Source organism: Ambystoma mexicanum, unplaced genomic scaffold, assembly GCF_040938575.1.
Source record: "Ambystoma mexicanum isolate Mex_15411 unplaced genomic scaffold, UKY_AmexF1_1 Mex_scaf1, whole genome shotgun sequence".
In the NCBI taxonomy this organism is placed as follows: Eukaryota; Metazoa; Chordata; class Amphibia; order Caudata; family Ambystomatidae; genus Ambystoma; species Ambystoma mexicanum.
Window position 1 is genome coordinate 275,117 of NW_027182324.1, and position 27,147 is coordinate 302,263.

Consider the following 27,147-nt stretch of genomic DNA (forward strand, 5'->3'; position numbering starts at 1 on the left):
AATGAGCAATTCATATTTCCTGCTTAATTTTTTGTAAAAGAAGCAAAGGTACGCCTGAACAGGGACTTGAACCCTGGACCCTCAGATTAAAAGTCTGATGCTCTACCGACTGAGCTATCCAGGCACAGGGATCACTGCTCATTTGAAACTTGATTTTCACTCTACAGCACCTCCACACATGGCTACCTCACTGGTCAATAAAGGAAATGAATTACTAGTGCATTACACACATTTTGACACTGGAGACATAACTTTTTTCAGTCATTCCGTATCCAGATATAGAGATTTGCAGCATCTAGGACTTTAATGTTCACCCACTTACGGATTTGAATGTTTTGCCACATTCATGAGTGCAAACTTGCTCCCCAGTAAAGACGAACATGTGCTCCTCAATGCACACACTGGGCAATGCAGTCCACTCTAAATCGACGATTAATGACATGCTCGTTTTGTGCAATGGAGTTTCAGTCAATTGGAAAAGATTTTGAAAAGTTATATTGCAACAGAAGCCCAGCCTTAAAAAAGTGGATTTCACTTCTAAATGATTACATGAGAATGGAAAGGAGACCAGATGCAAAAAAGGTGCTGTGGCTTAGTTGGTTAAAGCAAGTGCCTGTCTAGTAAACAGGAGATCCTGAGTTCGAATCTCAGCAGCGCCTGTCTGCTTTTTTTTCGACCAATCTGTCTCCCCAATATTAAAACTTTGTACAAAGATTGCTATTTCATGCTATTTAGAAGCACAGTCAGGCTTGAAATGTTGGCAAAGCATCCAAAAACTCTGGACTCCACTACCTTAGAGTCATATTGCCCAAGGTTGCGATGCCATCAGAAATAGCACATATTAGAATGAGCAATTCATATTTCCTGCTTAATTTTTTGTAAAAGAAGCAAAGGTACGCCTGAGCAGGGACTTGAACCCTGGACCCTCAGATTAAAAGTCTGATGCTCTACCGACTGAGCTATCCAGGCACAGGGATCACTGCCCATTTGAAACTTGATTTTCACTCTACAGCACCTCCATACATGGCTACCTCACTGGTCAATAAAGGAAATGAATTACTAGTGCATTACACACATTTTGACACTGGAGACATAACTTTTTTCAGTCATTCCGTATCCAGATATAGAGATTTGCAGCATCTAGGACTTTAATGTTCACCCACTTACGGATTTGAATGTTTTGCCACATTCATGAGTGCAAACTTGCTCCCCAGTAAAGACGAACATGTGCTCCTCAATGCACACACTGGGCAATGCAGTCCACTCTAAATCGACGATTAATGACATGCTCGTTTTGTGCAATGGAGTTTCAGTCAATTGGAAAACATTTTGAAAAGTTATATTGCAACAGAAGCCCAGCCTTAAAAAAATGGATTTCACTTCTAAATGATTACATGAGGAAGGAAAGGAGACCAGATGCAAAAAAGGTGCTGTGGCTTAGTTGGTTAAAGCGCCTGTCTAGTAAACAGGAGATCCTGAGTTCGAATCTCAGCAGCGCCTGTCTGCTTTTTTTTCGACCAATCTGTCTCCCCAATATTAAAACTTTGTACAAAGATTGCTATTTCATGCTATTTAGAAGCACAGTCAGGCTTGAAATGTTGGCAAAGCATCCAAAAACTCTGGACTCCACTACCTTAGAGTCATATTGCCCAAGGTTGCGATGCCATCAGAAATAGCACATATTAGAATGAGCAATTCATATTTCCTGCTTAATTTTTTGTAAAAGAAGCAAAGGTACGCCTGAACGGTGACTTGAACCCTGGAACCTCAGATTAAAAGTCTGATGCTCTACCGACTGAGCTATCCAGGCACAGGGATCACTGCCCATTTGAAACTTGATTTTCACTCTACAGCACCTCCATACATGGCTACCTCACTGGTCAATAAAGGAAATGAATTACTAGTGCATTACACACATTTTGACACTGGAGACATAACTTTTTTCAGTCATTCCGTATCCAGATATAGAGATTTGCAGCATCTAGGACTTTAATGTTCACCCACTTACGGATTTGAATGTTTTGCCACATTCATGAGTGCAAACTTGCTCCCCAGTAAAGACGAACATGTGCTCCTCAATGCACACACTGGGCAATGCAGTCCACTCTAAATCGACGATTAATGACATGCTCGTTTTGTGCAATGGAGTTTCAGTCAATTGGAAAACATTTTGAAAAGTTATATTGCAACAGAAGCCCAGCCTTAAAAAAGTGGATTTCACTTCTAAATGATTACATGAGAATGGAAAGGAGACCAGATGCAAAAAAGGTGCTGTGGCTTAGTTGGTTAAAGCAAGTGCCTGTCTAGTAAACAGGAGATCCTGAGTTCGAATCTCAGCAGCGCCTGTCTGCTTTTTTTTCGACCAATCTGTCTCCCCAATATTAAAACTTTGTACAAAGATTGCTATTTCATGCTATTTAGAAGCACAGTCAGGCTTGAAATGTTGGCAAAGCATCCAAAAACTCTGGACTCCACTACCTTAGAGTCATATTGCCCAAGGTTGCGAAGCCATCAGAAATAGCACATATTAGAATGAGCAATTCATATTTCCTGCTTAATTTTTTGTAAAAGAAGCAAAGGTACGCCTGAGCAGGGACTTGAACCCTGGACCCTCAGATTAAAAGTCTGATGCTCTACCGACTGAGCTATCCAGGCACAGGGATCACTGCCCATTTGAAACTTGATTTTCACTCTACAGCACCTCCATACATGGCTACCTCACTGGTCAATAAAGGAAATGAATTACTAGTGCATTACACACATTTTGACACTGGAGACATAACTTTTTTCAGTCATTCCGTATCCAGATATAGAGATTTGCAGCATCTAGGACTTTAATGTTCACCCACTTACGGATTTGAATGTTTTGCCACATTCATGAGTGCAAACTTGCTCCCCAGTAAAGACGAACATGTGCTCCTCAATGCACACACTGGGCAATGCAGTCCACTCTAAATCGACGATTAATGACATGCTCGTTTTGTGCAATGGAGTTTCAGTCAATTGGAAAACATTTTGAAAAGTTATATTGCAACGGAAGCCCAGCCTTAAAAAAAATGGATTTCACTTCTAAATGATTACATGAGGAAGGAAAGGAGACCAGATGCAAAAAAGGTGCTGTGGCTTAGTTGGTTAAAGCGCCTGTCTAGTAAACAGGAGATCCTGAGTTCGAATCTCAGCAGCGCCTGTCTGCTTTTTTTTCGACCAATCTGTCTCCCCAATATTAAAACTTTGTACAAAGATTGCTATTTCATGCTATTTAGAAGCACAGTCAGGCTTGAAATGTTGGCAAAGCATCCAAAAACTCTGGACTCCACTACCTTAGAGTCATATTGCCCAAGGTTGCGATGCCATCAGAAATAGCACATATTAGAATGAGCAATTCATATTTCCTGCTTAATTTTTTGTAAAAGAAGCAAAGGTACGCCTGAACGGTGACTTGAACCCTGGAACCTCAGATTAAAAGTCTGATGCTCTACCGACTGAGCTATCCAGGCACAGGGATCACTGCCCATTTGAAACTTGATTTTCACTCTACAGCACCTCCATACATGGCTACCTCACTGGTCAATAAAGGAAATGAATTACTAGTGCATTACACACATTTTGACACTGGAGACATAACTTTTTTCAGTCATTCCGTATCCAGATATAGAGATTTGCAGCATCTAGGACTTTAATGTTCACCCACTTACGGATTTGAATGTTTTGCCACATTCATGAGTGCAAACTTGCTCCCCAGTAAAGACGAACATGTGCTCCTCAATGCACACACTGGGCAATGCAGTCCACTCTAAATCGACGATTAATGACATGCTCGTTTTGTGCAATGGAGTTTCAGTCAATTGGAAAACATTTTGAAAAGTTATATTGCAACAGAAGCCCAGCCTTAAAAAAGTGGATTTCACTTCTAAATGATTATTTGAGAATGGAAAGGGGAAAGGAGACCAGATGCAAAAAAGGTGCTGTGGCTTAGTTGGTTAAAGCGCCTGTCTAGTAAACAGGAGATCCTGAGTTCGAATCTCAGCAGCGCCTGTCTGCTTTTTTTTCGACCAATCTGTCTCCCCAATATTAAAACTTTGTACAAAGATTGCTATTTCATGCTATTTAGAAGCACAGTCAGGCTTGAAATTTTGGCAAAGCATCCAAGAACTCTGGACTCCACTACCTTAGAGTCATATTTCCCAAGGTTGCGATGCCATCAGAAATAGCACATATTAGAATGAGCAATTCATATTTCCTGCTTAATTTTTTGTAAAAGAAGCAAAGGTACGCCTGAACAGGGACTTGAACCCTGGACCCTCAGATTAAAAGTCTGATGCTCTACTGACTGAGCTATCCAGGCACAGGGATCACTGCTCATTTGAAACTTGATTTTCACTCTACAGCACCTCCATACATGGCTACCTCACTGGTCAATAAAGGAAATGAATTACTAGTGCATTACACACATTTTGACACTGGAGACATAACTTTTTTCAGTCATTCCGTATCCAGATATAGAGATTTGCAGCATCTAGGACTTTAATGTTCACCCACTTACGGATTTGAATGTTTTGCCACATTCATGAGTGCAATCTTGCTCCCCAGTAAAGACGAACATGTGCTCCTCAATGCACACACTGGGCAATGCAGTCCACTCTAAATCGACGATTAATGACATGCTCGTTTTGTGCAATGGAGTTTCAGTCAATTGGAAAACATTTTGAAAAGTTATATTGCAACAGAAGCCCAGCCTTAAAAAAGTGGATTTCACTTCTAAATGATTACATGAGGAAGGAAAGGAGACCAGATGCAAAAAAGGTGCTATGGCTTAGTTGGTTAAGGCGCCTGTCTAGTAAACAGGAGATCCTGAGTTCGAATCTCAGCAGCGCCTGTCTGCTTTTTTTTCGACCAATCTGTCTCCCCAATATTAAAACTTTGAACAAAGATTGCTATTTCATGCTATTTAGAAGCACAGTCAGGCTTGAAATGTTGGCAAAGCATCCAAGAACTCTGGACTCCACTACCTTAGAGGCATATTGCCCAAGGTTGCGATGCCATCAGAAATAACACATATTAGAATGAGCAATTCATATTTCCTGCTTAATTTTTTGTAAAAGAAGCAAAGGTACGCCTGAGCAGGGACTTGAACCCTATACCCTCAGATTAAAAGTCTGATACTCTACCAACTGAGCTATCCAGGCACAGGGATCACTGCCCATTTGAAACTTGATTTTCACTCTACAGCACCTCCATACATGGCTACCTCACTGGTCAATAAAGGAAATGAATTACTAGTGCATTACACACATTTTGACACTGGAGACATAACTTTTTTCAGTCATTCCGTATCCAGATATAGAGATTTGCAGCATCTAGGACTTTAATGTTCACCCACTTACGGATTTGAATGTTTTGCCACATTCATGAGTGCAAACTTGCTCCCCAGTAAAGACGAACATGTGCTCCTCAATGCACACACTGGGCAATGCAGTCCACTCTAAATCGACGATTAATGACATGCTCGTTTTGTGCAATGGAGTTTCAGTCAATTGGAAAACATTTTGAAAAGTTATATTGCAACAGAAGCCCAGCCTTAAAAAAGTGGATTTCACTTCTAAATGATTACATGAGGAAGGAAAGGAGACCAGATGCAAAAAAGGTGCTGTGGCTTAGTTGGTTAAAGCGCCTGTCTAGTAAACAGGAGATCCTGAGTTCGAATCTCAGCAGCGCCTGTCTGCTTTTTTTTCGACCAATCTGTCTCCCCAATATTAAAACTTTGTACAAAGATTGCTATTTCATGCTATTTAGAAGCACAGTCAGGCTTGAAATGTTGGCAAAGCATCCAAGAACTCTGGACTCCACTACCTTAGAGTCATATTGCCCAAGGTTGCGATGCCATCAGAAATAGCACATATTAGAAGGAGCAATTCATATTTCCTGCTTAATTTTTTGTAAAAGAAGCAAAGGTACGCCTGAACAGGGACTTGAACCCTGGACCCTCAGATTAAAAGTCTGATGCTCTACCGACTGAGCTATCCAGGCACAAGGATCAGTGCCCATTTGAAACTTGATTTTCACTCTACAGCACCTCCATACATGGCTACCTCACTGGTCAATAAAGGAAATGAATTACTAGTGCATTACACACATTTTGACACTGGAGGCATAACTTTTTTCAGTCATTCCGTATCCAGATATAGAGATTTGCAGCATCTAGGACTTTAATGGTCATCCACCCCACGGATTTGAATGTTTTGCCACATTCATGAGTGCAAACTTGCTCCCCAGTAAAGACGTACATGTGCTCCTCAATGCACACACTGGGCAATGCAGTCCACTCTAAATCGTCGATTACTGACATGCTCGTTTTGTGCAATGGAGTTTCAGTCAATTGGAAAACATTTTGAAAAGTTATATTGCAACAGAAGCCCAGCCTTAAAAAAAGTGGATTTCACTTCTAAATGATTACATGAGGAAGGAAAGGAGACCAGATGCAACAGGGACTTGAACCCTGGACCCTCAGATTAAAAGTCTGATGCTCTACCGACTGAGCTATCCAGGCACATGGATCACTGCCCATTTGAAACTTGATTTTCACTCTACAGCACCTCCACACATGGCTACCTCACTGGTCAATAAAGGAAATTAATTACTAGTGCATTACACACATTTTGACACTGGAGACATAACTTTTTCAGTCATTCCTTATCCAGATGTAGAGATTTGCAGCATCTAGGACTTTAATTGTCACCCACTTACGGATTTGAATGTTTTGCCACATTCATGAGTGCAAACTTACTCCCCAGTAAAGACGTACATGTGCTCCTCAATGCACACACTGGGCAATGCAGTCCGCTCTAAATCGACGATTAATGACATGCTCGTTTTGTGCAATGGAGTTTCAGTCAATTGGAAAACATTTTGAAAAGTTATATTGCAACAGAAGCCCAGCCTTAAAAAAAATGGATTTCACTTCTAAATGATTACATGAGGAAGGAAAGGAGACCAGATGCAAAAAAGGTGCTGTGGCTTAGTTGGTTAAAGCGCCTGTCTAGTAAACAGGAGATCCTGAGTTCGAATCTCAGCAGCGCCTGTCTGCTTTTTTTTCGACCAATCTGTCTCCCCAATATTAAAACTTTGTACAAAGATTGCTATTTCATGCTATTTAGAAGCACAGTCAGGCTTGAAATGTTGGCAAAGCATCCAAAAACTCTGGACTCCACTACCTTAGAGTCATATTGCCCAAGGTTGCGATGCCATCAAAAATAGCACATATTAGAATGAGCAATTCATATTTCCTGCTTAATTTTTTGTAAAAGAAGCAAAGGTACGCCTGAACAGTGACTTGAACCCTGGACCCTCAGATTAAAAGTCTGATGCTCTACCGACTGAGCTATCCAGGCACAGGGATCACTGCCCATTTGAAACTTGATTTTCACTCTACAGCACCTCCATACATGGCTACCTCACTGGTCAATAAAGGAAATGAATTACTAGTGCATTACACACATTTTGACACTGGAGACATAACTTTTTTCAGTCATTCCGTATCCAGATATAGAGATTTGCAGCATCTAGGACTTTAATGTTCACCCACTTACGGATTTGAATGTTTTGCCACATTCATGAGTGCAAAATTGCTCCCCAGTAAAGGCGAACATGTGCTCCTCAATACACACACTGGGCAATGCAGTCCACTCTAAATCAACGATTAATGACATGCTCGTTTTGTGCAATGGAGTTTCAGTCAATTGGAAAACATTTTGTAAAGTTATATTGCAACAGAAGCCCAGCCTTAAAAAAAGTGAATTTCACTTCTAAATGATTACATGAGGAAGGAAAGGAGACCAGATGCAAAAGAGGTGCTGTGGCTTAGTTGGTTAAAGCGCCTGTCTAGTAAACAGGAGATCCTGAGTTCGAATCTCAGCAGCGCCTGTCTGCTTTTTTTTCGACCAATCTGTCTCCCCAATATTAAAACTTTGTACAAAGATTGTTATTTCATGCTATTTAGAAGCACAGTCTGGCTTGAAATGTTGGCAAAGCATCCAAGAATTCTGGACTCCACTACCTTAGAGTCATATTGCCCAAGGTTGCGATGCCATCAGAAATAGCACATATTAGAATGAGCAATTCATATTTCCTGCTAAATTTTTTGTAAAAGAACCAAAGATACGCCTGAACAGGGATTTGAACCCTGGACCCTCAGATTAAAAGTCTGATGCTCTACCGACTGAGCTATCCAGGCACAGGGATCACTGCCCATTTGAAACTTGATTTTCACTCTACAGCACCTCCATACATGGCTACCTCACTGGTCAATAAAGGAAATGAATTACTAGTGCATTACACACATTTTGACACTGGAGACATAACTTTTTTCAGTCATTCCGTATCCAGATATAGAGATTTGCAGCATCTAGGACTTTAATGTTCACCCACTTACGGATTTGAATGTTTTGCCACATTCATGAGTGCAAACTTGCTCCCCAGTAAAGACGAACATGTGCTCCTCAATGCACACACTGGGCAATGCAGTCCACTCTAAATCGACGATTAATGACATGCTCGTTTTGTGCAATGGAGTTTCAGTCAATTGGAAAACATTTTGAAAAGTTATATTGCAACAGAAGCCCAGCCTTAAAAAAGTGGATTTCACTTCTAAATGATTACATGAGAATGGAAAGGAGACCAGATGCAAAAAAGGTGCTGTGGCTTAGTTGGTTAAAGCGCCTGTTTAGTAAACAGGAGATCCTGAGTTCGAATCTCAGCAGCGCCTGTCTGCTTTTTTTTCGACCAATCTGTCTCCCCAATATTAAAACTTTGTACAAAGATTGCTATTTCATGCTATTTAGAAGCACAGTCAGGCTTGAAATGTTGGCAAAGCATCCAAGAACTCTGGACTCCACTACCTTAGAGTCATATTGCCCAAGGTTGCGATGCCATCAGAAATAGCACATATTAGAATGAGCAATTCATATTTCCTGCTTAATTTTTTGTAAAAGAAGCAAAGGTACGCCTGAACAGGGACTTGAACCCTGGACCCTCAGATTAAAAGTCTGATGCTCTACCGACTGAGCTATCCAGGCACAGGGATCACTGCTCATTTGAAACTTGATTTTCACTCTACAGCACCTCCATACATGGCTACCTCACTGGTCAATAAAGGAAATGAATTACTAGTGCATTACACACATTTTGACACTGGAGACATAACTTTTTTCAGTCATTCCGTATCCAGATATAGAGATTTGCAGCATCTAGGACTTTAATGTTCACCCACTTACGGATTTGAATGTTTTGCCACATTCATGAGTGCAAACTTGCTCCCCAGTAAAGACGAACATGTGCTCCTCAATGCACACACTGGGCAATGCAGTCCACTCTAAATCGACAATTAATGACATGCTCGTTTTGTGCAATGGAGTTTCAGTCAATTGGAAAACATTTTGAAAAGTTATATTGCAACAGAAGCCCAGCCTTAAAAAAGTGGATTTCACTTCTAAATGATTACATGAGGAAGGAAAGGAGACCAGATGCAAAAAAGGTGCTATGGCTTAGTTGGTTAAAGCGCCTGTCTAGTAAACAGGAGATCCTGAGTTCGAATCTCAGCAGCGCCTGTCTGCTTTTTTTTCGACCAATCTGTCTCCCCAATATTAAAACTTTGAACAAAGATTGCTATTTCATGCTATTTAGAAGCACAGTCAGGCTTGAAATGTTGGCAAAGCATCCAAGAACTCTGGACTCCACTACCTTAGAGTCATATTGCCCAAGGTTGCGATGCCATCAGAAATAGCACATATTAGAATGAGCAATTCATATTTCCTGCTTAATTTTTTGTAAAAGAAGCAAAGGTACACCTGAACAGTGACTTGAACCCTGGACCCTCAGATTAAAAGTCTGATGCTCTACCGACTGAGCTATCCAGGCACAGGGATCACTGCCCATTTGAAACTTGATTTTCACTCTACAGCACCTCCATACATGGCTACCTCACTGGTCAATAAAGGAAATGAATTACTAGTGCATTACACACATTTTGACACTGGAGACATAACTTTTTTCAGTCATTCCGTATCCAGATATAGAGATTTGCAGCATCTAGGACTTTAATGTTCACCCACTTACGGATTTGAATGTTTTGCCACATTCATGAGTGCAAACTTGCTCCCCAGTAAAGACGAACATGTGCTCCTCAATGCACACACTGGGCAATGCAGTCCACTCTAAATCGATGATTAATGACATGCTCGTTTTGTGCAATGGAGTTTCAGTCAATTGGAAAACATTTTGAAAAGTTATATTGCAACAGAAGCCCACCCTTAAAAAAGTGGATTTCACTTCTAAATGATTACATGAGGAAGGAAAGGAGACCAGATGCAAAAAAGGTGCTGTGGCTTAGTTGGTTAAAGCGCCTGTCTAGTAAACAGGAGATCCTGAGTTCGAATCTCAGCAGCGCCTGTCTGCTTTTTTTCGACCAATCTGTCTCCCCAATATTAAAACTTTGTACAAAGATTGCTATTTCATGCTATTTAGAAGCACAGTCAGGCTTGAAATGTTGGCAAAGCATCCAAGAACTCTGGACTCCACTACCTTAGAGTCATATTGCCCAAGGTTGCGATGCCATCAGAAATAGCACATATTAGAATGAGCAATTCATATTTCCTGCTTAATTTTTTGTAAAAGAAGCAAAGGTACGCCTGAACAGGGACTTGAACCCTGGACCCTCAGATTAAAAGTCTGATGCTCTACCGACTGAGCTATCCAGGCACAAGGATCAATGCCCATTTGAAACTTGATTTTCACTCTACAGCACCTCCATACATGGCTACCTCACTGGTCAATAAAGGAAATGAATTACTAGTGCATTACACACATTTTGACACTGGAGACATAACGTTTTTCAGTCATTCCGTATCCAGATATAGAGATTTGCAGCATCTAGGACTTTAATGTTCACCCACTTACGGATTTGAATGTTTTGCCACATTCATGAGTGCAAAATTGCTCCCCAGTAAAGGCGAACATGTGCTCCTCAATACACACACTGGGCAATGCAGTCCACTCTAAATCAACGATTAATGACATGCTCGTTTTGTGCAATGGAGTTTCAGTCAATTGGAAAACATTTTGTAAAGTTATATTGCAACAGAAGCCCAGCCTTAAAAAAAGTGAATTTCACTTCTAAATGATTACATGAGGAAGGAAAGGAGACCAGATGCAAAAGAGGTGCTGTGGCTTAGTTGGTTAAAGCGCCTGTCCAGTAAACAGGAGATCCTGAGTTCGAGTTTCAGCAGCGCCTGTCTGCTTTTTTTTCGACCAATCTGTCTCCCCAATATTAAAACTTTGTACAAAGATTGTTATTTCATGCTATTTAGAAGCACAGTCAGGCTTGAAATGTTGGCAAAGCATCCAATAATTCTGGACTCCACTACCTTAGAGTCATATTGCCCAAGGTTGCGATGCCATCAGAAATAGCACATATTAGAATGAGCAATTCATATTTCCTGCTTAATTTTTTGTAAAAGAAGCAAAGGTACGCTTGAACAGGGACTTGAATCCTGGACCCACAGGATCACTGCCCATTTGAAACTTGATTTTCACTCTACAGCACCTCCATACATGGCTACCTCACTGGTCAATAAAGGAAATGAATTACTAGTGCATTACACACATTTTGACACTGGAGACATGACTTTTTTCAGTCATTCCGTATCCAGATATAGAGATTTGCAGCATCTAGGACTTTAATGGTCATCCACCCCACGGATTTGAATGTTTTGCCACATTCATGAGTGCAAACTTGCTCCCCAGTAAAGACGTACATGTGCTCCTCAATGCACACACTGGGCAATGCAGTCCACTCTAAATCGTCGATTACTGACATGCTCGTTTTGTGCAATGGAGTTTCAGTCAATTGGAAAACATTTTGAAAAGTTATATTGCAACAGAAGCCCAGCCTTAAAAAAAGTGGATTTCACTTCTAAATGATTACATGAGGAAGGAAAGGAGACCAGATGCAACAGGGACTTGAACCCTGGACCCTCAGATTAAAAGTCTGATGCTCTACAGACTGAGCTATCCAGGCACATGGATCACTGCCCATTTGAAACTTGATTTTCACTCTACAGCACCTCCATACATGGCTACCTCACTGGTCAATAAAGGAAATTAATTACTAGTGCATTACACACATTTTGACACTGGAGACATAACTTTTTCAGTCATTCCTTATCCAGATGTAGAGATTTGCAGCATCTAGGACTTTAATTGTCACCCACTTACGGATTTGAATGTTTTGCCACATTCATGAGTGCAAACTTACTCCCCAGTAAAGACGTACATGTGCTCCTCAATGCACACACTGGGCAATGCAGTCCGCTCTAAATCGACGATTAATGACATGCTCGTTTTGTGCAATGGAGTTTCAGTCAATTGGAAAACATTTTGAAAAGTTATATTGCAACAGAAGCCCAGCCTTAAAAAAAATGGATTTCACTTCTAAATGATTACATGAGGAAGGAAAGGAGACCAGATGCAAAAAAGGTGCTGTGGCTTAGTTGGTTAAAGCGCCTGTCTAGTAAACAGGAGATCCTGAGTTCGAATCTCAGCAGCGCCTGTCTGCTTTTTTTTCGACCAATCTGTCTCCCCAATATTAAAACTTTGTACAAAGATTGCTATTTCATGCTATTTAGAAGCACAGTCAGGCTTGAAATGTTGGCAAAGCATCCAAAAACTCTGGACTCCACTACCTTAGAGTCATATTGCCCAAGGTTGCGATGCCATCAAAAATAGCACATATTAGAATGAGCAATTCATATTTCCTGCTTAATTTTTTGTAAAAGAAGCAAAGGTACGCCTGAACAGTGACTTGAACCCTGGACCCTCAGATTAAAAGTCTGATGCTCTACCGACTGAGCTATCCAGGCACAGGGATCACTGCCCATTTGAAACTTGATTTTCACTCTACAGCACCTCCATACATGGCTACCTCACTGGTCAATAAAGGAAATGAATTACTAGTGCATTACACACATTTTGACACTGGAGACATAACTTTTTTCAGTCATTCCGTATCCAGATATAGAGATTTGCAGCATCTAGGACTTTAATGTTCACCCACTTACGGATTTGAATGTTTTGCCACATTCATGAGTGCAAAATTGCTCCCCAGTAAAGGCGAACATGTGCTCCTCAATACACACACTGGGCAATGCAGTCCACTCTAAATCAACGATTAATGACATGCTCGTTTTGTGCAATGGAGTTTCAGTCAATTGGAAAACATTTTGTAAAGTTATATTGCAACAGAAGCCCAGCCTTAAAAAAAGTGAATTTCACTTCTAAATGATTACATGAGGAAGGAAAGGAGACCAGATGCAAAAGAGGTGCTGTGGCTTAGTTGGTTAAAGCGCCTGTCTAGTAAACAGGAGATCCTGAGTTCGAATCTCAGCAGCGCCTGTCTGCTTTTTTTTCGACCAATCTGTCTCCCCAATATTAAAACTTTGTACAAAGATTGTTATTTCATGCTATTTAGAAGCACAGTCAGGCTTGAAATGTTGGCAAAGCATCCAAGAATTCTGGACTCCACTACCTTAGAGTCATATTGCCCAAGGTTGCGATGCCATCAGAAATAGCACATATTAGAATGAGCAATTCATATTTCCTGCTAAATTTTTTGTAAAAGAACCAAAGATACGCCTGAACAGGGATTTGAACCCTGGACCCTCAGATTAAAAGTCTGATGCTCTACCGACTGAGCTATCCAGGCACAGGGATCACTGCCCATTTGAAACTTGATTTTCACTCTACAGCACCTCCATACATGGCTACCTCACTGGTCAATAAAGGAAATGAATTACTAGTGCATTACACACATTTTGACACTGGAGACATAACTTTTTTCAGTCATTCCGTATCCAGATATAGAGATTTGCAGCATCTAGGACTTTAATGTTCACCCACTTACGGATTTGAATGTTTTGCCACATTCATGAGTGCAAACTTGCTCCCCAGTAAAGACGAACATGTGCTCCTCAATGCACACACTGGGCAATGCAGTCCACTCTAAATCGACGATTAATGACATGCTCGTTTTGTGCAATGGAGTTTCAGTCAATTGGAAAACATTTTGAAAAGTTATATTGCAACAGAAGCCCAGCCTTAAAAAAGTGGATTTCACTTCTAAATGATTACATGAGAATGGAAAGGAGACCAGATGCAAAAAAGGTGCTGTGGCTTAGTTGGTTAAAGCGCCTGTTTAGTAAACAGGAGATCCTGAGTTCGAATCTCAGCAGCACCTGTCTGCTTTTTTTTCGACCAATCTGTCTCCCCAATATTAAAACTTTGTACAAAGATTGCTATTTCATGCTATTTAGAAGCACAGTCAGGCTTGAAATGTTGGCAAAGCATCCAAGAACTCTGGACTCCACTACCTTAGAGTCATATTGCCCAAGGTTGCGATGCCATCAGAAATAGCACATATTAGAATGAGCAATTCATATTTCCTGCTTAATTTTTTGTAAAAGAAGCAAAGGTACGCCTGAACAGGGACTTGAACCCTGGACCCTCAGATTAAAAGTCTGATGCTCTACCGACTGAGCTATCCAGGCACAGGGATCACTGCTCATTTGAAACTTGATTTTCACTCTACAGCACCTCCATACATGGCTACCTCACTGGTCAATAAAGGAAATGAATTACTAGTGCATTACACACATTTTGACACTGGAGACATAACTTTTTTCAGTCATTCCGTATCCAGATATAGAGATTTGCAGCATCTAGGACTTTAATGTTCACCCACTTACGGATTTGAATGTTTTGCCACATTCATGAGTGCAAACTTGCTCCCCAGTAAAGACGAACATGTGCTCCTCAATGCACACACTGGGCAATGCAGTCCACTCTAAATCGACGATTAATGACATGCTCGTTTTGTGCAATGGAGTTTCAGTCAATTGGAAAACATTTTGAAAAGTTATATTGCAACAGAAGCCCAGCCTTAAAAAAGTGGATTTCACTTCTAAATGATTACATGAGGAAGGAAAGGAGACCAGATGCAAAAAAGGTGCTATGGCTTAGTTGGTTAAAGCGCCTGTCTAGTAAACAGGAGATCCTGAGTTCGAATCTCAGCAGCGCCTGTCTGCTTTTTTTTCGACCAATCTGTCTCCCCAATATTAAAACTTTGAACAAAGATTGCTATTTCATGCTATTTAGAAGCACAGTCAGGCTTGAAATGTTGGCAAAGCATCCAAGAACTCTGGACTCCACTACCTTAGAGTCATATTGCCCAAGGTTGCGATGCCATCAGAAATAGCACATATTAGAATGAGCAATTCATATTTCCTGCTTAATTTTTTGTAAAAGAAGCGAAGGTACGCCTGAGCAGGGACTTGAACCCTAGACCCTCAGATTAAAAGTCTGATACTCTACCGACTGAGCTATCCAGGCACAGGGATCACTGCCCATTTGAAACTTGATTTTCACTCTACAGCACCTTCATACATGGCTACCTCACTGGTCAATAAAGGAAATGAATTACTAGTGCATTACACACATTTTGACACTGGAGACATAACTTTTTTCAGTCATTCCGTATCCAGATATAGAGATTTGCAGCATCTAGGACTTTAATGTTCACCCACTTACGGATTTGAATGTTTTGCCACATTCATGAGTGCAAACTTGCTCCCCAGTAAAGACGAACATGTGCTCCTCAATGCACACACTGGGCAATGCAGTCCACTCTAAATCGATGATTAATGACATGCTCGTTTTGTGCAATGGAGTTTCAGTCAATTGGAAAACATTTTGAAAAGTTATATTGCAACAGAAGCCCACCCTTAAAAAAGTGGATTTCACTTCTAAATGATTACATGAGGAAGGAAAGGAGACCAGATGCAAAAAAGGTGCTGTGGCTTAGTTGGTTAAAGCGCCTGTCTAGTAAACAGGAGATCCTGAGTTCGAATCTCAGCAGCGCCTGTCTGCTTTTTTTCGACCAATCTGTCTCCCCAATATTAAAACTTTGTACAAAGATTGCTATTTCATGCTATTTAGAAGCACAGTCAGGCTTGAAATGTTGGCAAAGCATCCAAGAACTCTGGACTCCACTACCTTAGAGTCATATTGCCCAAGGTTGCGATGCCATCAGAAATAGCACATATTAGAATGAGCAATTCATATTTCCTGCTTAATTTTTTGTAAAAGAAGCAAAGGTACGCCTGAACAGGGACTTGAACCCTGGACCCTCAGATTAAAAGTCTGATGCTCTACCGACTGAGCTATCCAGGCACAAGGATCAATGCCCATTTGAAACTTGATTTTCACTCTACAGCACCTCCATACATGGCTACCTCACTGGTCAATAAAGGAAATGAATTACTAGTGCATTACACACATTTTGACACTGGAGACATAACGTTTTTCAGTCATTCCGTATCCAGATATAGAGATTTGCAGCATCTAGGACTTTAATGTTCACCCACTTACGGATTTGAATGTTTTGCCACATTCATGAGTGCAAACTTGCTCCCCAGTAAAGACGAACATGTGCTCCTCAATGCACACACTGGGCAATGCAGTCCACTCTAAATCAACGATTAATGACATGCTCGTTTTGTGCAATGGAGTTTCAGTCAATTGGAAAACATTTTGAAAAGTTATATTGCAACAGAAGCCCAGCCTTAAAAAAGTGGATTTCACTTCTAAATGATTACATGAGAATGGAAAGGAGACCAGATGCAAAAAAGGTGCTGTGGCTTAGTTGGTTAAAGCAAGTGCCTGTCTAGTAAACAGGAGATCCTGAGTTCGAATCTCAGCAGCGCCTGTCTGCTTTTTTTTCGACCAATCTGTCTCCCCAATATTAAAACTTTGTACAAAGATTGCTATTTCATGCTATTTAGAAGCACAGTCAGGCTTGAAATGTTGGCAAAGCATCCAAAAACTCTGGACTCCACTACCTTAGAGTCATATTGCCCAAGGTTGCGATGCCATCAGAAATAGCACATATTAGAATGAGCAATTCATATTTCCTGCTTAATTTTTTGTAAAAGAAGCAAAGATACGCCTGAACAGGGACTTGAACCCTGGACCCTCAGATTAAAAGTCTGATGCTCTACCGACTGAGCTATCCAGGCACAAGGATCACTGCCCATTTGAAACTTGATTTTCACTCTACAGCACCTCCATACATGGCTACCTCACTGGTCAATAAAGGAAATGAATTACTAGTGCATTACACACATTTTGACACTGGAGACATAACTTTTTTCAGTCATTCCGTATCCAGATATAGAGATTTGCAGCATCTAGGACTTTAATGTTCACCCACTTACGGATTTGAATGTTTTGCCACATTCATGAGTGCAAAATTGCTCCCCAGTAAAGGCGAACATGTGCTCCTCAATACACACACTGGGCAATGCAGTCCACTCTAAATCAACGATTAATGACATGCTCGTTTTGTGCAATAGAGTTTCAGTCAATTGGAAAACATTTTGAAAAGTTATATTGCAACAGAAGCCCAGCCTTAAAAAAGTGGATTTCACTTCTAAATGATTACATGAGGAAGGAAAGGAGACCAGATGCAAAAAAGGTGCTGTGGCTTAGTTGGTTAAAGCAAGTGCCTGTCTAGTAAACAGGAGATCCTGAGTTCGAATCTCAGCAGCGCCTGTCTGCTTTTTTTTCGACCAATCTGTCTCCCCAATATTAAAACTTTGTACAAAGATTGCTATTTCATGCTATTTAGAAGCACAGTCAGGCTTGAAATGTTGGCAAAGCATCCAAAAACTCTGGACTCCACTACCTTAGAGTCATATTGCCCAAGGTTGCGATGCCATCAGAAATAGCACATATTAGAATGAGCAATTCATATTTCCTGCTTAATTTTTTGTAAAAGAAGCAAAGGTACGCCTGAGCAGGGACTTGAACCCTGGACCCTCAGATTAAAAGTCTGATGCTCTACCGACTGAGCTATCCAGGCACAGGGATCACTGCCCATTTGAAACTTGATTTTCACTCTACAGCACCTCCATACATGGCTACCTCACTGGTCAATAAAGGAAATGAATTACTAGTGCATTACACACATTTTGACACTGGAGACATAACTTTTTTCAGTCATTCCATATCCAGATATAGAGATTTGCAGCATCTAGGACTTTAATGTTCACCCACTTACGGATTTGAATGTTTTGCCACATTCATGAGTGCAAACTTGCTCCCCAGTAAAGACGAACATGTGCTCCTCAATGCACACACTGGGCAATGCAGTCCACTCTAAATCGACGATTAATGACATGCTCGTTTTGTGCAATGGAGTTTCAGTCAATTGGAAAACATTTTGAAAAGTTATATTGCAACAGAAGCCCAGCCTTAAAAAAATGGATTTCACTTCTAAATGATTACATGAGGAAGGAAAGGAGACCAGATGCAAAAAAGGTGCTGTGGCTTAGTTGGTTAAAGCGCCTGTCTAGTAAACAGGAGATCCTGAGTTCGAATCTCAGCAGCGCCTGTCTGCTTTTTTTTCGACCAATCTGTCTCCCCAATATTAAAACTTTGTACAAAGATTGCTATTTCATGCTATTTAGAAGCACAGTCAGGCTTGAAATGTTGGCAAAGCATCCAAAAACTCTGGACTCCACTACCTTAGAGTCATATTGCCCAAGGTTGCGATGCCATCAGAAATAGCACATATTAGAATGAGCAATTCATATTTCCTGCTTAATTTTTTGTAAAAGAAGCAAAGGTACGCCTGAACGGTGACTTGAACCCTGGAACCTCAGATTAAAAGTCTGATGCTCTACCGACTGAGCTATCCAGGCACAGGGATCACTGCCCATTTGAAACTTGATTTTCACTCTACAGCACCTCCATACATGGCTACCTCACTGGTCAATAAAGGAAATGAATTACTAGTGCATTACACACATTTTGACACTGGAGACATAACTTTTTTCAGTCATTCCGTATCCAGATATAGAGATTTGCAGCATCTAGGACTTTAATGTTCACCCACTTACGGATTTGAATGTTTTGCCACATTCATGAGTGCAAACTTGCTCCCCAGTAAAGACGAACATGTGCTCCTCAATGCACACACTGGGCAATGCAGTCCACTCTAAATCGACGATTAATGACATGCTCGTTTTGTGCAATGGAGTTTCAGTCAATTGGAAAACATTTTGAAAAGTTATATTGCAACAGAAGCCCAGCCTTAAAAAAGTGGATTTCACTTCTAAATGATTACATGAGAATGGAAAGGAGACCAGATGCAAAAAAGGTGCTGTGGCTTAGTTGGTTAAAGCAAGTGCCTGTCTAGTAAACAGGAGATCCTGAGTTCGAATCTCAGCAGCGCCTGTCTGCTTTTTTTTCGACCAATCTGTCTCCCCAATATTAAAACTTTGTACAAAGATTGCTATTTCATGCTATTTAGAAGCACAGTCAGGCTTGAAATGTTGGCAAAGCATCCAAAAACTCTGGACTCCACTACCTTAGAGTCATATTGCCCAAGGTTGCGAAGCCATCAGAAATAGCACATATTAGAATGAGCAATTCATATTTCCTGCTTAATTTTTTGTAAAAGAAGCAAAGGTACGCCTGAGCAGGGACTTGAACCCTGGACCCTCAGATTAAAAGTCTGATGCTCTACCGACTGAGCTATCCAGGCACAGGGATCACTGCCCATTTGAAACTTGATTTTCACTCTACAGCACCTCCATACATGGCTACCTCACTGGTCAATAAAGGAAATGAATTACTAGTGCATTACACACATTTTGACACTGGAGACATAACTTTTTTCAGTCATTCCGTATCCAGATATAGAGATTTGCAGCATCTAGGACTTTAATGTTCACCCACTTACGGATTTGAATGTTTTGCCACATTCATGAGTGCAAACTTGCTCCCCAGTAAAGACGAACATGTGCTCCTCAATGCACACACTGGGCAATGCAGTCCACTCTAAATCGACGATTAATGACATGCTCGTTTTGTGCAATGGAGTTTCAGTCAATTGGAAAACATTTTGAAAAGTTATATTGCAACAGAAGCCCAGCCTTAAAAAAAATGGATTTCACTTCTAAATGATTACATGAGGAAGGAAAGGAGACCAGATGCAAAAAAGGTGCTGTGGCTTAGTTGGTTAAAGCGCCTGTCTAGTAAACAGGAGATCCTGAGTTCGAATCTCAGCAGCGCCTGTCTGCTTTTTTTTCGACCAATCTGTCTCCCCAATATTAAAACTTTGTACAAAGATTGCTATTTCATGCTATTTAGAAGCACAGTCAGGCTTGAAATGTTGGCAAAGCATCCAAAAACTCTGGACTCCACTACCTTAGAGTCATATTGCCCAAGGTTGCGATGCCATCAGAAATAGCACATATTAGAATGAGCAATTCATATTTCCTGCTTAATTTTTTGTAAAAGATGCGAAGGTACGCCTGAGCAGGGACTTGAACCCTGGACCCTCAGATTAAAAGTCTGATGCTCTACCGACTGAGCTATCCAGGCACAGGGATCACTGCCCATTTGAAACTTGATTTTCACTCTACAGCACCTCCATACATGGCTACCTCACTGGTCAATAAAGGAAATGAATTACTAGTGCATTACACACATTTTGACACTGGAGACATAACTTTTTTCAGTCATTCCGTATCCAGATATAGAGATTTGCAGCATCTAGGACTTTAATGTTCACCCACTTACGGATTTGAATGTTTTGCCACATTCATGAGTGCAAACTTGCTCCCCAGTAAAGACGAACATGTGCTCCTCAATGCACACACTGGGCAATGCAGTCCACTCTAAATCGACGATTAATGACATGCTCGTTTTGTGCAATAGAGTTTCAGTCAATTGGAAAACATTTTGAAAAGTTATATTGCAACAGAAGCCCAGCCTTAAAAAAGTGGATTTCACTTCTAAATGATTACATGAGGAAGGAAAGGAGACCAGATGCAAAAAAGGTGCTGTGGCTTAGTTGGTTAAAGCAAGCGCCTGTCTAGTAAACAGGAGATCTTGAGTTCGAATCTCAGCAGCGCCTGTCTGCTTTTTTTCGACCAATCTGTCTCCCCAATATTAAAACTTTGTACAAAGATTGCTATTGCATGCTATTTAGAAGCACAGTCAGGCTTAAAATGTTGGCAAAGCATCCAAGAACTCTGGACTCCACTACCTTCGAGTCATATTGCCCAAGGTTGCCATGCCATCAGAAATAGCAAATATTAGAATGAGCAATTCATATTTCCTGCTTAATTTATTGTAAAAGAAGCAAAGGTACGCCTGAACAGGGACTTGAACCCTGGACCCTCAGATTAAAAGTCTGATGCTCTACCGACTGAGCTATCCAGGCACAGGGATCACTGCCATTTGAAACTTGATTTTCACTCTACAGCACCTCCATACATGGCTACCTCACTGGTCAATAAAGGAAATGAATTACTAGTGCATTACACACATTTTGACACTGGAGACATAACTTTTTTCAGTCATTCCGTATCCAGATATAGAGATTTGCAGCATCTAGGACTTTAATGTTCACCCACTTACGGATTTGAATGTTTTGCCACATTCATGAGTGCAAACTTGCTCCCCAGTAAAGACGAACATGTGCTCCTCAATGCACACACTGGGCAATGCAGTCCACTCTAAATCGACGATTAATGACATGCTCGTTTTGTGCAATGGAGTTTCAGTCAATTGGAAAACATTTTGAAAAGTTATATTGCAACAGAAGCCCAGCCTTAAAAAAAATGGATTTCACTTCTAAATGATTACATGAGGAAGGAAAGGAGACCAGATGCAAAAAAGGTGCTGTGGCTTAGTTGGTTAAAGCGCCTGTCTAGTAAACAGGAGATCCTGAGTTCGAATCTCAGCAGCGCCTGTCTGCTTTTTTTTCGACCAATCTGTCTCCCCAATATTAAAACTTTGTACAAAGATTGCTATTTCATGCTATTTAGAAGCACAGTCAGGGTTGAAATGTTGGCAAAGCATCCAAAAACTCTGGACTCCACTACCTTAGAGTCATATTGCCCAAGGTTGCGATGCCATCAGAAATAGCACATATTAGAATGAGCAATTCATATTTCCTGCTTAATTTTTTGTAAAAGAAGCATAGGTACGCCTGAACAGTGACTTGAACCCTGGACCCTCAGATTAAAAGTCTGATGCTCTACAGACTGAGCTATCCAGGCACAGGGATCACTGCCCATTTGAAACTTGATTTTCACTCTACAGCACCTCCATACATGGCTACCTCACTGGTCAATAAAGGAAATGAATTACTAGTGCATTACACACATTTTGACACTGGAGACATAACATTTTTCAGTCATTCCGTATCCAGATATAGAGATTTGCAGCATCTAGGACTTTAATGTTCACCCACTTACGGATTTGAATGTTTTGCCACATTCATGAGTGCAAACTTGCTCCCCAGTAAAGACGAACATGTGCTCCTCAATGCACACACTGGGCAATGCAGTCCACTCTAAATCGACGATTAATGACATGCTCGTTTTGTGCAATGGAGTTTCAGTCAATTGGAAAACATTTTGAAAAGTTATATTGCAACAGAAGCCCAGCCTTAAAAAAAGTGGATTTCACTTCTAAATGATTACATGAGGAAGGAAAGGAGACTAGATGCAAAAAAGGTGCTGTGGCTTAGTTGGTTAAAGCGCCTGTCAAGTAAACAGGAGATCCTGAGTTTGAATCTCAGCAGTGCCTCTCTGCTTTTTTTTCGACCAATCTGTCTCCCCAATATTAAAACTTTGTACAAAGATTGCTATTGCATGCTATTTAGAAGCACAGTCAGGCTTAAAATGTTGGCAAAGCATCCAAGAACTCTGGACTCCACTACCTTCGAGTCATATTGCCCAAGGTTGCCATGCCATCAGAAATAGCAAATATTAGAATGAGCAATTCATATTTCCTGCTTAATTTATTGTAAAAGAAGCAAAGGTACGCCTGAACAGGGACCCTCAGATTAAAAGTCTGATGCTCTACCGACTGAGCTATCCAGGCACAGGGATCACTGCCCATTTGAAACTTGATTTTCACTCTACAGCACCTCCATACATGGCTACCTCACTGGTCAATAAAGGAAATGAATTACTAGTGCATTACACACATTTTGACACTGGAGACATAACTTTTTTCAGTCATTCCGTATCCAGATATAGAGATTTGCAGCATGTAGGACTTTAATGGTCATCCACCCCACGCATTTGAATGTTTTGCCACATTCATGAGTGCAAACTTGCTCACCAGTAAAGACGTACATGTGCTCCTCAATGCACACACTGGACAATGCAGTCCACTCTAAATCGTCGATTACTGACATGCTCGTTTTGTGCAATGGAGTTTAGTCAATTGGAAAACATTTTGAAAAGTTATATTGCAACAGAAGCCCAGCCTTAAAAAAGTGGATTTCACTTCTAAATAATTACATGAGGAAGGAAAGGAGACCAGATGCAAAAAAGGTGCTGTGGCTTAGTTGGTTAAAGCGCCTGTCTAGTAAACAGGAGATCCTGAGTTCGAATCTCAGCAGCGCCTGTCTGCTTTTTTTTCGACCAATCTGTCTCCCCAATATTAAAACTTTGTACAAAGATTGCTATTTCATGCTATTTAGAAGCACAGTCAGGCTTGAAATGTTGGCAAAGCATCCAAGAACTCTGGACTCCACTACCTTAGAGTCATATTGCCCAAGGTTGCGATGCCATCAGAAATAGCACATATTAGAATGAGCAATTCATATTTCCTGCTTAATTTTTTGTAAAAGAAGCAAAGATACGCCTGAACAGGGACTTGAACCCTGGACCCTCAGATTAAAAGTCTGATGCTCTACCCACTGAGCTATCCAGGCACAAGGATCACTGCCCATTTGAAACTTGATTTTCACTCTACAGCACCTCCATACATGGCTGCCTCACTGGTCAATAAAGGAAATGAATTACTAGTGCATTACACACATTTTGACACTGGAGACATAACTTTTTTCAGTCATTCCGTATCCAGATATAGAGATTTGCAGCATCTAGGACTTTAATGTTCACCCACTTACGGATTTGAATGTTTTGCCACATTCATGAGTGCAAAATTGCTCCCCAGTAAAGGCGAACATGTGCTCCTCAATACACACACTGGGCAATGCAGTCCACTCTAAATCAGCGATTAATGACATGCTCGTTTTGTGCAATAGAGTTTCAGTCAATTGGAAAACATTTTGAAAAGTTATATTGCAACAGAAGCCCAGCCTTAAAAAAGTGGATTTCGCTTCTAAATGATTACATGAGGAAGGAAAGGAGACCAGATGCAAAAAAGGTGCTGTGGCTTAGTTGGTTAAAGCGCCTGTCTAGTAAACAGGAGATCCTGAGTTCGAATCTCAACAGCGCCTGTCTGATTTTTTTTCGACCAATCTGTCTCCCCAATATTAAAACTTTGTACAAAGATTGCTATTTCATGCTATTTAGAAGCACAGTCAGGCTTGAAATGTTGGCAAAGCATCCAAGAACTCTGGACTCCACTACCTTAGAGTCATATTGCCCAAGGTTGCGATGCCATCAGAAATAGCACATATTAGAATGAGCAATTCATATTTCCTGCTTAATTTTTTGTAAAAGAAGCAAAGGTACGCCTGAACAGGGACTTGAACCCTGGACCCTCAGATTAAAAGTCTGATGCTCTACCGACTGAGCTATCCAGGCACAGGGATCACTGCTCATTTGAAACTTGATTTTCACTCTACAGCACCTCCACACATGGCTACCTCACTGGTCAATAAAGGAAATGAATTACTAGTGCATTACACACATTTTGACACTGGAGACATAACTTTTTTCAGACATTCCGTATCCAGATATAGAGATTTGCAGCATCTAGGACTTTAATGTTCACCCACTTACGGATTTGAATGTTTTGCCACATTCATGAGTGCAAACTTGCTCCCCAGTAAAGACGAACATGTGCTCCTCAATGCACACACTGGGCAATGCAGTCCACTCTAAATCAACGATTAATGACATGCTCGTTTTGTGCAATGGAGTTTCAGTCAATTGGAAAACATTTTGAAAAGTTATATTGCAACAGAAGCCCAGCCTTAAAAAAGTGGATTTCACTTCTAAATGATTACATGAGAATGGAAAGGAGACCAGATGCAAAAAAGGTGCTGTGGCTTAGTTGGTTAAAGCAAGTGCCTGTCTAGTAAACAGGAGATCCTGAGTTCGAATCTCAGCAGCGCCTGTCTGCTTTTTTTTCGACCAATCTGTCTCCCCAATATTAAAACTTTGTACAAAGATTGCTATTTCATGCTATTTAGAAGCACAGTCAGGCTTGAAATGTTGGCAAAGCATCCAAAAACTCTGGACTCCACTACCTTAGAGTCATATTGCCCAAGGTTGCGATGCCATCAGAAATAGCACATATTAGAATGAGCAATTCATATTTCCTGCTTAATTTTTTGTAAAAGAAGCAAAGATACGCCTGAACAGGGACTTGAACCCTGGACCCTCAGATTAAAAGTCTGATGCTCTACCTACTGAGCTATCCAGGCACAAGGATCACTGCCCATTTGAAACTTGATTTTCACTCTACAGCACCTCCATACATGGCTACCTCACTGGTCAATAAAGGAAATGAATTACTAGTGCATTACACACATTTTGACACTGGAGACATAACTTTTTTCAGTCATTCCGTATCCAGATATAGAGATTTGCAGCATCTAGGACTTTAATGTTCACCCACTTACGGATTTGAATGTTTTGCCACATTCATGAGTGCAAAATTGCTCCCCAGTAAAGGCGAACATGTGCTCCTCAATACACACACTGGGCAATGCAGTCCACTCTAAATCAACGATTAATGACATGCTCGTTTTGTGCAATAGAGTTTCAGTCAATTGGAAAACATTTTGAAAAGTTATATTGCAACAGAAGCCCAGCCTTAAAAAAGTGGATTTCACTTCTAAATGATTACATGAGGAAGGAAAGGAGACCAGATGCAAAAAAGGTGCTGTGGCTTAGTTGGTTAAAGCGCCTGTCTAGTAAACAGGAGATCCTGAGTTCGAATCTCAGCAGCGCCTGTCTGATTTTTTTTCGACCAATCTGTCTCCCCAATATTAAAACTTTGTACAAAGATTGCTATTTCATGCTATTTAGAAGCACAGTCAGGCTTGAAATGTTGGCAAAGCATCCAAGAACTCTGGACTCCACTACCTTAGAGTCATATTGCCCAAGGTTGCGATGCCATCAGAAATAGCACATATTAGAATGAGCAATTCATATTTCCTGCTTAATTTTTTGTAAAAGAAGCAAAGGTACGCCTGAACAGGGACTTGAACCCTGGACCCTCAGATTAAAAGTCTGATGCTCTACCGACTGAGCTATCCAGGCACAGGGATCACTGCTCATTTGAAACTTGATTTTCACTCTACAGCACCTCCACACATGGCTACCTCACTGGTCAATAAAGGAAATGAATTACTAGTGCATTACACACATTTTGACACTGGAGACATAACTTTTTTCAGTCATTCCGTATCCAGATATAGAGATTTGCAGCATCTAGGACTTTAATGTTCACCCACTTACGGATTTGAATGTTTTGCCACATTCATGAGTGCAAACTTGCTCCCCAGTAAAGACGAACATGTGCTCCTCAATGCACACACTGGGCAATGCAGTCCACTCTAAATCGACGATTAATGACATGCTCGTTTTGTGCAATGGAGTTTCAGTCAATTGGAAAAGATTTTGAAAAGTTATATTGCAACAGAAGCCCAGCCTTAAAAAAGTGGATTTCACTTCTAAATGATTACATGAGAATGGAAAGGAGACCAGATGCAAAAAAGGTGCTGTGGCTTAGTTGGTTAAAGCAAGTGCCTGTCTAGTAAACAGGAGATCCTGAGTTCGAATCTCAGCAGCGCCTGTCTGCTTTTTTTTCGACCAATCTGTCTCCCCAATATTAAAACTTTGTACAAAGATTGCTATTTCATGCTATTTAGAAGCACAGTCAGGCTTGAAATGTTGGCAAAGCATCCAAAAACTCTGGACTCCACTACCTTAGAGTCATATTGCCCAAGGTTGCGATGCCATCAGAAATAGCACATATTAGAATGAGCAATTCATATTTCCTGCTTAATTTTTTGTAAAAGAAGCAAAGGTA

At 40.8% G+C, this 27,147-nt stretch overlaps 13 non-coding genes across 13 annotated transcripts; 1 reads left to right on the forward strand and 12 right to left on the reverse strand.

Annotated features, from left to right (window-relative positions):
* Positions 1-51: 51 nt before the first annotated feature.
* TRNAK-UUU (transfer RNA lysine (anticodon UUU)) lies at positions 52-124 on the reverse strand. The gene has a single exon. It is a non-coding gene; the product is annotated as a tRNA-Lys (tRNA).
* A 5,830-nt stretch (positions 125-5,954) lies between these two features.
* Positions 5,955-6,027, reverse strand: TRNAK-UUU (transfer RNA lysine (anticodon UUU)). The gene has a single exon. It is a non-coding gene; the product is annotated as a tRNA-Lys (tRNA).
* A 2,130-nt stretch (positions 6,028-8,157) lies between these two features.
* TRNAK-UUU (transfer RNA lysine (anticodon UUU)) lies at positions 8,158-8,230 on the reverse strand. Its single transcript has one exon. It is a non-coding gene; the product is annotated as a tRNA-Lys (tRNA).
* Positions 8,231-8,998: 768 nt separating this feature from the next.
* TRNAK-UUU (transfer RNA lysine (anticodon UUU)) lies at positions 8,999-9,071 on the reverse strand. The gene has a single exon. It is a non-coding gene; the product is annotated as a tRNA-Lys (tRNA).
* A 1,608-nt stretch (positions 9,072-10,679) lies between these two features.
* On the reverse strand, positions 10,680-10,752 carry TRNAK-UUU (transfer RNA lysine (anticodon UUU)). The gene has a single exon. It is a non-coding gene; the product is annotated as a tRNA-Lys (tRNA).
* Positions 10,753-13,680: 2,928 nt separating this feature from the next.
* Positions 13,681-13,753, reverse strand: TRNAK-UUU (transfer RNA lysine (anticodon UUU)). Its single transcript has one exon. It is a non-coding gene; the product is annotated as a tRNA-Lys (tRNA).
* A 457-nt stretch (positions 13,754-14,210) lies between these two features.
* Positions 14,211-14,284, forward strand: TRNAT-AGU (transfer RNA threonine (anticodon AGU)). Its single transcript has one exon. It is a non-coding gene; the product is annotated as a tRNA-Thr (tRNA).
* Positions 14,285-14,521: 237 nt separating this feature from the next.
* On the reverse strand, positions 14,522-14,594 carry TRNAK-UUU (transfer RNA lysine (anticodon UUU)). The gene has a single exon. It is a non-coding gene; the product is annotated as a tRNA-Lys (tRNA).
* A 1,608-nt stretch (positions 14,595-16,202) lies between these two features.
* Positions 16,203-16,275, reverse strand: TRNAK-UUU (transfer RNA lysine (anticodon UUU)). Its single transcript has one exon. It is a non-coding gene; the product is annotated as a tRNA-Lys (tRNA).
* A 772-nt stretch (positions 16,276-17,047) lies between these two features.
* Positions 17,048-17,120, reverse strand: TRNAK-UUU (transfer RNA lysine (anticodon UUU)). Its single transcript has one exon. It is a non-coding gene; the product is annotated as a tRNA-Lys (tRNA).
* A 4,144-nt stretch (positions 17,121-21,264) lies between these two features.
* TRNAK-UUU (transfer RNA lysine (anticodon UUU)) lies at positions 21,265-21,337 on the reverse strand. The gene has a single exon. It is a non-coding gene; the product is annotated as a tRNA-Lys (tRNA).
* Positions 21,338-24,616: 3,279 nt separating this feature from the next.
* Positions 24,617-24,689, reverse strand: TRNAK-UUU (transfer RNA lysine (anticodon UUU)). The gene has a single exon. It is a non-coding gene; the product is annotated as a tRNA-Lys (tRNA).
* Positions 24,690-26,302: 1,613 nt separating this feature from the next.
* Positions 26,303-26,375, reverse strand: TRNAK-UUU (transfer RNA lysine (anticodon UUU)). The gene has a single exon. It is a non-coding gene; the product is annotated as a tRNA-Lys (tRNA).
* Positions 26,376-27,147: the final 772 nt, after the last annotated feature.